This window comes from Podarcis gaigeae (assembly GCF_964106915.1).
Source record: "Podarcis gaigeae genome assembly, chromosome: 17".
NCBI classification, from domain to species: domain Eukaryota; kingdom Metazoa; phylum Chordata; class Lepidosauria; order Squamata; family Lacertidae; genus Podarcis; species Podarcis gaigeae.
The window spans coordinates 30,551,754-30,560,168 of NC_139694.1; the positions used below are offsets into that span (position 1 = coordinate 30,551,754).

At 45.0% G+C, this 8,415-nt stretch overlaps 1 protein-coding gene across 15 annotated transcripts in view; it reads right to left on the minus strand.

Moving 5' to 3' along the window:
- The window catches only part of PHC1 (polyhomeotic homolog 1), a 30,998-nt gene that overhangs the window by 22,089 nt on the left and 494 nt on the right, over window positions 1-8,415 (minus strand). For 4 of the 15 annotated variants that reach the window (XM_083718564.1, XM_083718570.1, XM_083718568.1 and 1 more), the window contains exon 1: window positions 8,029-8,371. The exons of 8 other annotated variants lie outside the window; for them this stretch is intronic. The gene's annotated coding sequence lies outside the window, so the exon portion shown is untranslated. Of the gene's footprint in view, window positions 1-8,028; window positions 8,380-8,415 lie in introns of those variants that run through there. 3 more of the 15 variants (XM_083718563.1, XM_083718559.1, XM_083718561.1) reach the window with 2 other exon arrangements.

An 8,415-nucleotide genomic window follows, 5' to 3' on the forward strand; every position in this document is an offset into this window, starting at 1 on the left:
TCATTTCCTTAATAACAATTTGAACATTATAGTATATGTATCCATGTTTGTTAACTGATGTGGTTAAACTTTTTTTAAAAAAACAACCAACTTAGACTGAGTTTCAGCACACATGAAGAACTTAAAACAAATCCTTATTTCCTGATTATAGCCTTTGGACTATAATATAACTTAAATAGAAAACTATCTTTAGAAATATTTTTCCCTCCTAAAGCATTTTATTTTAAAAATCCAATTTAAATCAAAATAATCAATTAATTTTTTTAAAAAATCCCATTTAAATTTTTAAAAATCTGATTTATTTATTTTTAAAAATCATTTATTTTTATCCACCCTGCCAGCAAGCCATCAGTGGCTCAAGGATCCAGTATTTCACCAGGATCCTCCACTGAACCAGCAGGGTGATCTGTACATACCGTATTTTTCGCTCTATAACATGCACGTAGTTTTTAGAGGAGGAAAACAAGAGAGAAAAAAATTCTAAACGAAACAGTGGATGTATGATTTTTGTGGTTCATGCTGTGGCCACAGACATGTGATCTGACAATGAGTTTGGAGTAGCCCAATGCAAAAATCCTGAGGATCCATGCTTTGTAACCACGTTTTTGGACCACTGCGGCCCCAGGCAACAGTGGGTGCGTGATTTTTTTTTGGTGCAAGATGTAGCCATGGACATGCTATGTGATCTGATGGTGAATTTGGGGTGACCCAGTGCAAAAATCCTGAGGATCCATGTGGATCCGTGCTTTGTAACCACGTTTTAAGTGGGGAGGGAAGGAAAAGCACTCAAGGGACAAGGAGCACGCGTGGGGTATGTGGAGAAGGATGCTGCTAATAATGAAGAAGAGGAGTATAAGGGGAGAAGGCTCCTCTCCTCTCCCACTTTTCTCCTTTAAAGCAAGCAGGCTCTGCTTTTCTCCCTCCTCCCTGCTCAGCCCCGGCTTAGTGAGCTGAAAAACTTTGCTGCTATTTAGTGAGTGGGGAGGAGAGAGGGACAGAGAGCCTGCTTGCTTCAAAGGAGCAAAGCGGGAGAGGAGAGGAGCCGCTTACATGGCTCTTCTCACGCTTTGCTGTTTCAAAGCGAGCCACGGAGGAGGGAAGGAAGGGGAACCATGGATCCTCTGCTCACGACTGCAGCAGATCCCCCCCCCCCCCCCGCCACCCATAGGCATTCGCTCCATAACACGCACCGACATTTCCCCTTACTTTCTAGGAGGAAAAAAGTGGGTGTTATGGTGCAAAAAATATGGTACTTGTTTTACATCCTCTGATGGAGGGATCTTAAGAGAGCTGTGCATAAACAAATGCTAGCAAACCTCAATGGACTGAAGCAAACTTGTAAAAAAAGAGTGGACCAAAATTCTTCCACAAGGATGTAAGAGACTGATGAAGTCTAAATTATTTTTATAGCCTCTACGGGTATTAAATCTGCCCCTAGGGCTTTCCCGTTTCAGTTGGTCTACCAGACTCTAGATCAGAGGTCCACAAGCTAAGAACCATGGGCCGGATAAGGGACTTGTTTATCCGGCCCACGCCCCCCCCCCCCCAGCTCTTACCGGCGCTGCACGGCTGCCCACTTCCAGGTCGGAAGAGCACCAGAAATAGCTTGTGCACATGCACTATATCCGGTGCACATCTGGGTCAGAGGAGGTCCGTGCACATGTGCACAAGCTATTTCCGGTGCTCCTCCGACCCAGAAGTGTGCCAGAAATAGCATGTGCACACGCATATGGGCACGTGCTCCCCCGCCCTCTGGCCCGCCGCACGATCGGCGCTGGAGACACTGGCCCGAGGCCTGGTAAGTTTGCTGACCCCTGCTCTAGATCTCTTGACGTTGTCTGGGCAGCATGAAACAACAGAGCATGCCCTTCTTCATTTCCAGTATTACACAGACATTCGAACCAGGTGTGTCCAACCCATCTTATATAAGTTCCCTGGGCATTCAAAACAACACTAGATCTCCCTGTTACTACAGGACAAAAGCCCAGAAATTACATATTCAGTCACCAGATTTTGCGTTGCCATGATAGATATTCGTCGAAGGATGGTCTATGATACAACTCAGTCCTAAACTGAAGGCCCATATTGTTAGATCCACTCTTTTGAAGCCCCACCCTACATAGTTGTTTTAACTGGTCTTTTTAAAATTTTCTCATCAGTTTTTTTTTCATCCTTTATTTATGCTTAATTAAGTATTCTATGTATAAGGTTTAAGCTATGTTTGGTTCTTGCTCCCAATTATTTAATAATTATTAGCTTAGACTCTTACTGTTATACTATTTATTTAGATGCTCTGCTTATGCTGGTCTGTGACCGTAATAAAGTAAATTTCAACTGATGAAGTCATACAGAAAATGATGACTTATTGCTGCTGAAGGTGGTTCATGAGGTGTACTTAGTTTTTCACACATAGCTTTTCCACTTTGGCTTTATTTCTGCTAAATAAATCATGACACTGTGTAGTATGTCATGTGCTGCTGTTCATCTGAGGTTGTATTTACCAAATTTTAAGACCTCATATGTAAAACCACAGAATTCAAGGAGTATGTACTTCCTTTTTCCCATGATTGTATAGGATATCTTATGACAATCCTGGAACATTAGCTACTGTCACAAACTGAGATCAAGGGAACCCATTAGAGAAATCTCTAAATGCAGAATAGATCATGGAAGGAAGATTACAACTGAAGTCATAATACAGATAGTACAGTCAGAGAGTTAAGCATATGGAAAACATTTACCGTATTTTTCGCTCTATAACACGCACCTGACCATAACACGCACATAGTTTTTAGAGGAGGAAAACAAGAAAAAAATATTCTAAACGAAACAGTGGATATATGATTTTTGTGGTTCATGCTGTGGCCACAGACATGTGATCTGACGGTGAGTTTGGGGTAGCCCAATGCAAAAATCCTGAGGATCCATGTGGATCCATGCTTTGTAACCACGTTTTTGCACCATTGCGGCCCCATGAAACAGTGGGTGCGTGTGTTTTTTGGTGCAGGCTGTAGCCATGGATATGCTATGTGATCTGATGGTGAATTTGGGGTGACCTAGTGCAAAAATCCTGAGGATCCATGTGGATCCGTGCTTTGTAACCACGTTTTAAGTGGGGAGGGAAGGAAAAGAACTCAAGGGACAAGGAACACACGTGGGGGGTGTGGAGAAGGATGCTGCTGATAATGCAGGAGAGGCTCCTCTCCGGCTTTGCTCCTTTAGAACAAGCAGGCTCTGCGTCTCTCCCTCCTCCCCGGCAAGGAAACCATGATAGTAACCACTCTGAGACAAATCAAGAAAAATTGCGACCAACACTCTCCCCCAACAAGCGCAGTGAGGTCAAAACACACACACACGCAGAGAGGGAACTGGCCCTAAAGTCGCAGGGCGCTGGGGGAGTGAACGGGAAGCAAGAAAAGGAGAAGGAGCCCTCACACACAGAGAGACACACAGAGTGTCAATTCTAAAGTCGGAGGGACAGCGCAGGGAGAGTGAACGGGAAGCAGGAGGAGGAGAAGGAGCCCTCTCTCTCTCTCACACACACACACACACACACAGAGTGTCAATTCTAAAGTCGGAGGGAGAGCGCAGGGGCGCAGGGAGAGCGAAGGGGAAGCAGGAGGAGGAAAACGATAGCTCAAGCACACACACACACAGCCCCTACAGTGGCTAATCCAAAATCGGACAGCAAAAAACTGCAGGCAGGGACAGAGAGTACGGGGTTGTTTTAAAGCAGCCAACCCCGCTCTGCTTCTCTCCCTCCTCCCGGCTAGGCTGGCTGAAAAGCTTCGCTGCTACTTAGCAGATCAGTGGGGAGGAGAGAGGAACATAGAGGACGGGGTTTTTTTAAAGCAGCCAACCCCGCTCTGCTTCTCTCCCTCCTCCCCAGCTCGGCTCGCTGACAGGAGCCGCTTACACCTGCTTTGCTGTTTCAAAGCAAGCCACGGACTGCTCACAACTGCAGCAGATTCCCCCGCCATCTGTAGGCATTCGCTCCATAACACGCACAGACATTTCCCCTTACTTTCTAGGAGGAAAATTCTGCGTGTTATGGAGCGAAATTTACGGTAATACATTTTACAGGAAGGTAAAGACAGATGATTTTCTGGTACTGTATATTACATTCCCTACACATAAACACATACCAGCAGCAGGCATACCCTATGAGGCTTACAGGATGGATTTTTGCTGCTGCTGCCACCTATATTTTATCTCTCGGGAAGAAAGCTCAACAAATGCAGCTCTGCAAAATTGGCATCAAGTAAATGTCCCATTGATTGAAAATAGGAACTTCCAAACATCATTCTTAGGAATAAATACATTTTCACCAAAGCAGCAAAAACAACATTCCCAAAATTTTGGCTGAAGATATGTTTGGAAGGCCACTAACATCATTGAGTGTGTAACCCTCTTACCTCAATGCAAAAATAATTAATTACTGTAACACAGTCACTTTTCAGTGCCCATTTCTGAAAGTTGGCCAGAGTATTGCAATACACAAGGTAGATTATCAATGCCAGTTTTCATACTGTTAAAATCAACACATTTTGTCTTATACTGGTATACAGCAGGAAAACTAAGACACTTTAGCCACACCTGTGCCTTGAATCAATTGATTGAAAGGCACTATAACATATTTACTTACATTATTTATTTTTGGAAAGATATTTGCTAAGCCTGCATTTTTTACAACTTAGGACAGGGTGAATTTTTCAGAGTGAAAGGAAATATAAAAGGGCACACTAGATAGTAGATCTTGCTACAGGGACACAAAAGATCTGTGCGCTAAATTCTACCTTGATCTAGCATATCTTGGGGAAAGTGGCTTGTTTTTCCTTCTGTTCTTTGTGGGTTTGGATGCTTCTTGTTATATTGCTGTCAAACTCGGCACAAGGTTTCCCAAGGTGAGGGTATTAGTTTTCATCAACGCTGGACTGCTGGCCACCATTCTGAATCAACATTGTGGGCCAAAGCATTATTTTTGTGTGATCGCACATTTTAGGGCATGAAGGGTCCAAACTACAGCAATTTTGAAACTATTTGGCAGGTCTTTGTCAAATCTGTCACGATGGTTATAACCTGTGCCTAACCTGGCATGAAAGGGCCTGAGGTGGACAAACTGAATATGGTAGGTCAAATTAACCCTAATTAAACTTTAGTTCACAGAGAGAAATTGATTCAGGGTCATGCAGACCCCTAGGTTAGTGTGTGTGTATGCACAGTCCTGTTGTCTTTGTCCCCATGGAGAAGGGGATGACAGAGGACGAGATGGTTGGATAGTGTTCTCGAAGCTACCAGCATGAGTTTGACCAAACTGCGGGAGGCAGTGGAAGACAGGGGTGCCTGGCGTGCTCTGGTCCATGGGGTCACAAAGAGTTGGACACGACTAAATGACTAAACAACAACAACATGCACAGTCCTAAAACTTAAAAAAAATGCACTATCCACTTAAAAATATTTTGAGATTTATTCAAATTCCTGGGCAGTGCCAGGCATTTCCCACTAGTAATATATAAAAAAGGAGCATACTTTGGAGTAAAATGAAAATCTGATCTAAGTTTCAAATGTGAAAATCAACTCTCAAACTGAAGACACTAAGATGGCCACGGCTGGTCCTCTCACATGCCAATCCCATCTGACATAGGAAGTATTTCTATCACTGACTTCTCACCAGAGAGAAACAATAATGACTGCCCTTCTAGAATTCTTCTAATCTTCAAACATCAAGACTGCTCTGCCCAACCATTTTCCATCACCAGAGAAAACTTCCAAATATTTTTGTTTAAAAAGCAGCTATACTGTTGCAAGCAAAGAAACCACACATCATCTGTTTTATCCTAATTATACATATTTCAATGAAGAGTGCTTCCCACTATGTATTGCCACAAAAAAACTCATTTCTCATTTAGTTTGCACACTATTATATGTTGTCTATATACATTCCTTCATCTGCATAGAAAAAAGCAGCATTTAGTCACAAATAACCACAAGCATAAGCTTCTGATGTTTTAGGTTGCTCATTGTTTACTTCTGTCCCTTCTACAGAAGGGACTGTTAATTGATTGATTCCCAGATGTCCTGGATTAAACATATTCCACTTGAATCTAGGTAAAAGCCCTGCTTATCCCTGGGCTTGAGTTAAATCATGTGAGCAGATTGCTTTGGAGACTTCTTACAAACTTTGCGGCCAGCTCTCATGGTTCACCTGACCCCCCACTCAAAGGATTACAAGCCAAATGGGAATGAAAATGTGAGTGGGAAAAGGCCATATAAGCTGCCATGATAACCAGCTCCCTCTTGGCCAGCAGTTGAAACAAACAATGTAATTTACTCACATAAGATTTGGTGTAAGGAGTATCAGCCCTGTTTCGTATCTTGCCTCAACCAGGCATGTACTAAGTGGTTTCCACAAGGCACTGTTGTTCCAGCCTTAACATATAATAATAAATACTAGTTGTCCACTTTTCACAGCTGTTGTTAATGTTACTGAAGACCTTTCCACATGTGAAATATGCTGTGCAAGGGCTGCTTTAAAGCTGATGTGATCATAGCGCCCAGATTAATGGATTAATCAGTCCTGTGCAACTCTTCCCAAATAGCAGCAGCTCCTGGTGCAAATCCACTCCATGTTTGTGCATAAGCATCAAATATTTCTAAGTTACATTTACCCACTGTAAACAGTTACCATATAAAAGCATATAGTAAAGCCTGGGGGTCAAGTGCAGCCGTCAATGCATCCCTATCTGGCTCCCAGGACTCTCCTCCAGGCACACACCCTCCTTGGATGTTTTTGAACTCTGATTATGTCTCATTCCCCTGAATTGAGGATAAAGAGATACACAAATGTGTGTAGAAACAAGCCTAGTGTAGAAGGGTAGAAAAAATACATTAACTACTCCACCCACTTTTGCCGCTGCCCCTACCCACCAATGGCATGCGGGTCCTAGAAGACTGTAGCCAAATGGTATACAAATGTACAGCAAATAGTCTTGGCCAAAAAACTTACAAATAGGAAATAATCAGACAAGAGAACTTCAATACAGACTGGCATTGCTTCATTATGCATTATCAGTCTACTAAACGAGACTGCCATCAGCAGATAGAGACCTATGGAGAGACTATTAAGATAACGCTGATGCATTTTACTGTATATATCTGTGTACAAAGGACATGCTGAGATTGTTTTGTTCATGTCTTATTTTAAAAATGCCCAGAAGGGACTGCAGCCCTTACTCTGAATAACTTTCCAAACACTTGGTGTTTAGAAACCCATTATTTAATGCATTTCTCAAGTGCTCAAACTGTTTAACACACATAATCTCACAAAATGCATGGCAGGTCCATATTACAGTATTGTCCTCCTACTACAAAAGGTGGGGGTGGGGCATGAAGGAAACCCAAAATATTAAGTATTGTTATCAAAGCCTCTTGCATGCAGAGGGAGCACGGTGGAAGCATTGTTTTTTATATTGTATTTTTTATGCTCCAAACAATCCTGATATCTACGGGTAAGGGAGCTATACAAATTTAAAAAGCAACGATAAATAAGTAATAATAAACCAAACAGCAGAAGCAGCAAACCATGTGAAAGACAAAGTAATGATGGGAGACCCCAGAGCAAGACGAAAGCACTCTAGAGATAAAAGCCTCTTTTTTCTTTTGCAAAAGACTAAAAAACCCTGAAGACGCTCCATAGCCTAGAGCAGGACCAGGGCAAACACGTGTTTGCCGACACAGGTACCGGGGTCACCTGTAGCTTGCCTGCAAAACATGCACAGCCCAGACAGCACAACCCAGGTCTACAGGTCGCCGTAACGTGTGAATCAGCCCTGTGGGGTGTTTTGGAAGGAAGAGCACGGGATGCGATTTGGGGGGAGCGGGGCGAAGCGGCCTCGGAAAGGCGGCTCCGGGGAGGCCCGATAACGAGCTAATAACGGGCAGCGGCTGCTGGCGAAGGGGGCGTGGAGCGGGGCGGGCGGCGCTGGCCGCCGCAGCAGGAACAGCCGGGGGCCGCCGGCGCTCGCTTACCTTCGGTTCCGCCTAGGCCCGGTACGTGCCCCGAGGGCGGCTGCGCCTCATGAGGGGCCGGCGGAGGGCCAAGTGGGCCCCCTGCCTTGACGGGAGGCGGGGACGCGGAGCAGGGGCGGAGCCGGGGCCCAGCGGGGAGCGGGGGGGAGGGGCCCGGCGGGCTGAGGAACCGCGCCCCCCTCCGCGGGCGGGCCGGCCTCCCTGAGGACTAGCGCCGCTCTGCGCCCTCCCAGACGCGAAGACGCCGCCGCCTCCGAGGAATTTAATTTCTTTGGCTGCTCGGCTCCCCCTCCTCTCTCTCTCTCTCTCTCCCCCTCAGCCTCGCCACTTCCTGCCAGAGGGGGCGCCGGAGAGGCGCTTTTCCGGGCCACGTGACCGCCCTGCCTC